The following is a 6147-nucleotide window of genomic DNA, read 5'->3' as shown; positions in this document are numbered from 1 at the left end:
AAAAGAAAAGAAAAGAAAAGAAAAGAAAAGAAAAGAAAAGAAAAGAAAAGAAAAGAAAAGAAAAGAAAAGAAAAGAAAAGAAAAGAAAAGAAAAGAAAAGAAAAGAAAAGAAAAGAAAAGAAAAGAAAAGAAAAGAAAAGAAAAGAAAAGAAAAGAAAAGAAAAGAAAAGAAAAGAAAAGAAAAGAAAAGAAAAGAAAAGAAAAGAAAAGAAAAGAAAAGAAAAGAAAAGAAAAGAAAAGAAAAGAAAAGAAAAGAAAAGAAAAGAAAAGAAAAGAAAAGAAAAGAAAAGAAAAGAAAAGAAAAGAAAAGAAAAGAAAAGAAAAGAAAAGAAAAGAAAAGAAAAGAAAAGAAAAGAAAAGAAAAGAAAAGAAAAGAAAAGAAAAGAAAAGAAAAGAAAAGAAAAGAAAAGAAAAGAAAAGAAAAGAAAAGAAAAGAAAAGAAAAGAAAAGAAAAGAAAAGAAAAGTCCAGTAATCCAGTTAAAAGAAAAGAAAAGAAAAGAAAAGAAAAGAAAAGAAAAGAAAAGAAAAGAAAAGAAAAGAAAAGAAAAGAAAAAAAAGAGAAGAAAAGAAAAATTCACTCAGTCAGTGCTCTAAGATGTGTATACAGACATGTTTAAGAAAATCAAGATGTTGCTTTTCAAGGCTGCTGAGGAACATCAATAAGGATAAAAAGCTAACAAAGTTTTCAGCTCTGGTAGTTAAGAAAACCTTTCTGAACTAGGAAGGTGTAGCCCTGAGAAGGGTTACTGAAGCGATCTCCTTCACAGGAGAGGCTAGAGTGAAGGTCAAGCCAATGTTTGCTGGAACACTCTACACCTCTGACATATTAAAGGTCAGGATGCTATCTCTTTGAGTCCTGTAACCTTACTTTCCAATGATTACAATTGCCTGCAGTAAACAAGTCTGCATCCAATTCTTCTCTGCAGTCAAGATGATTAATAGCTGAAGTCTTGAAGTTCTGCCACTGAGTTGAAAGTAGCCCATACCTCAAACTTTGAATCCTAACATCTTCAGTGTGAAGCTGAAGGACAATAACCAGTGAAATTTGTGGGCTTAAGTTTTCTCAGCTAGAGCCTTGAAGAGTCCTTATGTCTATCACGTTGCAGGCCAGCTGTACTTCTCAGATACAGTTTGCCAATATACACGACTGGTGTGAAATAAAAGCTGTGACTCTTGCCCACCTATACACACCTGCGTTTCACTGGTGAAGCCCAGCATATGTTTAACTGGAATGACAGTTCTTGAAAAATACTATATTTTTTAAGGAAATGCAGCAAGTTATTTTGAAGACTCAATCTTCTGTGTTTGTTCTCAGGGTAAGTTTTTTATAAATCTAAATACTCTAGAAATGCTGAATGTTCATCTTCTGAACAGTAATACCTTTAAAACAAACTAGCAGGCATTTGCACATACACAGACATATTAGCAAACTAAGTGATTGATATGAGAATCTGCAGAGCAGAGATATCCATCTTTTCTTTTGTTTGTTGTACTTTATGTCATTTCCACTTGTGATATCCAAAATAGCTTGTTTTATGGCCCTTTAATATACTTTGCAGGAAACAATCCTTGCATTAACATATTTCCTTTTTGAATTCCCTCAGTATTGTTCTTCAAGTCAGTATCAGGATAACTAGAAACTTTCAGGGACATCAAACATTTATTTTTTTATTAATTATTTGAATATTAGAATATTATTAGAATGACATTTAAGTTGAAACATTTATCTCACTTTTTCTTTATGTAAATGATATATTTAGTTTCTTGAAAATGAAGACTTTTTTCCCTACAAAGATGAACTTGAAAACCAATTTTCTCCCTCTAAACTTTCCGGTTTTCAAAGGGGAGGGCTCCCCAAGTTTTCTGACTTGAAAAGAATTTGATACATGCTATTCCATGTAGCACCTGACCTGAGGAAACTCTAGGGAAAAGCAGTCAGTGATTATTTCAGATACATTTGTTTCAGAAAGGGAAACAGGCTTTCAGAAGTGTCTGGGCACATGCGAGTTCCTTTTGAACACAGGGGAACCAGCCCTTGCAATCAGAATATTTCAGTCCTTAAAAAAAGTGAAACATAGTGCAGCTGGGTTGGGGACAATCTGAACATACCAGAAATGTGGTTAAGGGAGGATTTCTGGTAGAGGGATTTGTGCACAGGGATGACTGACAATACAAAATACAGAAGGAGTCAAGGAATTTTACCATAGTGGTAGTGGAGATGATTTAAGACAGATATGTGCAAGCCAAGGTTTGCACATAAACGCCTTCGGTCTTTTAAACAAATGAAAACAGGCTGTGATACCAGCATAAAATATGGTTATTACTGTAGTCATAATAGACCCACTATAAATTCACTTTTTGTCTAGCTTGGTCCTCTGCCATAGTGTGTCGCAAACCATCACAACAATGCCTCAGAGCCTTCTTTGACACAACATCCAAAAATGTCTTCCTTTGGAAGTACACCTCCAAATTTCATATATTTAGCTCCAGGTAAGTATACAGTATTTAGGAGAAATCAGACTTGCTCTCAGGAAATAGTTTTTCCATGATCTACCTGTCTACAAATATTAGATATAGGCCATGTTAGAAAATGTCCACCAGAGCACCACAGGGCAATAATACTGCTGTTAGCAGAGAAGAATAAACACCTCCTGTCTGTGTTTCACTGTCACAGTATCTTCTGCTTCTTGCTCGGAGTCCACTGCAGCAAAAGGGAACCTTCATTTTAAAAGAAGTTTTGCAATTCGATATAGCAGCAATTTTATTTCAAGAACCATCTGGATTTTATTAGATGCAAACGCAGTTGGTAGAAGTCTGGAAGAGGAGAAAGATAAAAAAAAATGTTCTCTCTGGAATATTTTAAACCAGAAGCATTCATCATGCTCAGCATACCCTTATAATATAACACGGGTGTTTAGGGTGACTGTGCAGTTCACTGCAAAGCTATTGCTACTGCAGTGAGTTACTGTATTTATTCTTTCATTGCCTCTGGCAACTTGCAAACGGTGACAGGTGAAAAGTTTCCTTTCTTCTTTACAGGATTCAGCAGTTGCTTGCAGCCTCACTTAGATTGCTTTGCAACAGGAAAGACGGAAGACTGATTTCCAGTCATTCCAGGCAGTTATGGGCATTTACTGACCCTTTTCCCTACAAAAAAGCCCTACTTTGGGAAGTCATCGCTCACAGGTGATGCTTGTGATGCTGTCCCTGTTGTTGGCTCTTCTGGTACCAGTTTAACAAGGTTATGTCTTCTAGTTCCCACTCAATGAACATTATATAATTTGTTCGTTTATACAGTATTTATACAACATGAGTATCCAGTACACATAAGAATGTAAATTTGAATATGAATCTAAATGTAAAAGTCCCAAATTAAAACACCCTGAAGCCATGCTTGGATTTAGTATCAATGTCAAAACTTTAGTTTTATAAATTAAATCTCTTCTTTCAAAGAGGCAAAACAAATAAGTGACCAATATCTAGTGTGGCATTTGAACATCAGAAAGTGTTACCGTCCCTGGAGATGAAACTCCTCTTTAAACACATAACTCACTGGAATTATATATGCAAACTAGAACACGCTTGTCTAAGAACTACATAATCACAGCCAATAGTTCACATATGCCATGACATGACTTGCACTGGCAATGACATCAGCCACATGGCAGGAGGGTTAGATGCTGATCAGCTGGTATGGCTGTCTGAATTCACACGCAGGTGCTAGAAAGGATCCTCAGAGATCCAGTGGATAATTTTTATGGGGCAGGAGGTGCACAGGACTGCTTTCTCAGCCCTACACTATCTATCTGTGGTCACTAGTCCAGGCAGCATGTCAGATCAAGTGGGCAAGAAAGCAACATGGGGAAAGTTCCATTCATTACAGCGGCCTACAGCAGCTCTAAATCTCCATTCTCATACATGGAAACTTTTCTTATCAGAGAACTGAGTGGATTGGAGAGCTCCTCCTTGCCTTAAACCCCATAGTAGAAGAGAGGATAAAAAGACAGTAATCAATCATCAGCATCATGCAAGCTAGCTTGTTTGGGAAGTACCAGTCTCTTTTCCACTTTCGAAACCTCACATGGCAGGCAACGAAAACTTCAGCCAAGTTTATTGCAGCACCCATGAGGGAAACCCTGAGCTCTCCCTTCATTCCTGGGGGATCTCATTCTGCCAGCTGGCTTTCTACCCTGGGGCTCCCACTCACCTAACACCCTACCACCACTTCCAAGTATGAACACACCATTCTGACCTCATCCTGTCCCCAGCATGGATAATGTATTTGGAGAAGGAGGTGAGCATTGTTCACCATTTTACTTATGTTCTGTCCACCATTTAGGAGAGAATTTGACCTAACAGAAGGTCAAATGAAGATGTAAGCAGTCACTCTTAGCTAAGGCATGTTTGCAGTATCACTGTGCATTCATAAAAAGAAATGGTGAGCTTAGCACTGGACACACTATGGGACATGTTTTTTGCAATTAATTTTATCTGCATATGATTTCTGACATAAAGTGCTATGATTTGGGAACTTGTTCAAGTGTGTGCCCGACTAACGAGGTAGTGAAGCGTGCCATGAATGCACTAGCTTATTCTTCCATCCCTAAAAATATGCAGTAATGCATGTAGCAGTAATAAATAAGAAGATTTCTGGAAAAACACAGTAGTAGTGAAACCTGCTGTGTGGCACTTGAGGACAACCGCAAATGAATCATTTTAAGATTGTCTTGAGGATGGATTAAGCTCAGGCCATTTCCTATTCCCTCCAGCAGCCTGGATATAAGCAGCAGTGTGGGAAGGCACATTCTGGGTATCTGAGGACCGGATCTAAAAAGCCATTTAGTACCACTCATAAAATCCAACTAAGAGCATAAGCACACAAATATTAACTCATAAGGTCTCACTGATTCATGGTATAAGCCTACGCAGACAACAGCAGCTCTCCAGAGAGGGGACTTTGGCCAATATGCTTAAATCATAGGAGGGATTTTTACAGATGCCAAAAGGATTAGGACGCTCCATTTTCATTATTAATCAGACATCATGCAAGGACCCACAACATCATTGAAAATTGTTCTCCTTGTGTTTGCTTCAATATGAAATCATCTGATGGGCTGTATCCTCTAGTGGGTGCGTATCTGTTTCTTTCTTTTAAAAAACTTGATTGCCTCCAAGAACAGAAATAAACTCTTAGTAATGGGGTAGGACTTAATCAGTATATTCAGATCATAACCAATACAGCATTATGGTTTTTTACTTCCTGTTTTGTGTTGATTTTTAATTAACATTGACATTTATATATAAAATAGCTGGTTTTCAAAAGGCCAACTGGAAACCCTCTTGTGGATTACCTCATCTAAGCACAGATTTTTTTTGTGTGCATATTTGTAATTGTTTGAAGGTTTTCCAAGCATGTCTTAAAGTCACACTACAATTTTGAAACATGTTTATGAGAATGTTATAAGGTTATGAAACTTCAAAGAAAAAAAAATAATTTTACATAGTAACGGTGTTTAGACTTAGTCTACTGTGATGGACACTAAACATGGAAGGAACGTTTAGGCCCATACCCCATGGAGGCTGACACACAAATTTAAGGATATAGCTGCAGTCCATGGATTTCAAGATAGGCATGCACAGTATATATGATTTTGTGAGATTGCTCTGGCCTGCTTAAAAATCAGTTGCACTTTATGGTTTTGATTTTGGCTTTTCTATAAAGAAGGCAGAATTTCTAATGGTCTTAAAGCATCAGTCCTTCCCTGAGAGGTTAGACAAAAAGAAAAACATTAAACAGAAATTAGGAGACCAAGTCTGCTCCCAAAGAAACCAAGGTCAGAAATGGTCTCATTTCAATGGAACAGTCTAGTAGTAAAATTTCTGCCTTCCTCTTAAATATTAGTCTTCCTTTCCTTTTCTCCTCATGTGTCTGCCATAGCTCTCATCTCTCCAGCAGCTATGATCTGCTGCCAAGATTTGTTCTACTCTCCATGTAATTTATGACCCTGTCATGCAGCTTATTCATACACACTTTCCCAGTGGCAAGGCTGAGGATACCGATGTATTTAAATGCTGCTCACAGAGGTGCAGGGAGCGGGCTCCAGCGAGACAAAGCACATGCCTAGCTTTATTCAGGTGACAGCCAA

This window comes from Athene cunicularia (assembly GCF_003259725.1).
Source record: "Athene cunicularia isolate RWA chromosome 7 unlocalized genomic scaffold, athCun1 chr7_part1, whole genome shotgun sequence".
Taxonomy (NCBI): Eukaryota; Metazoa; Chordata; class Aves; order Strigiformes; family Strigidae; genus Athene; species Athene cunicularia.
Note: the sequence above shows the minus strand (reverse complement) of the source record.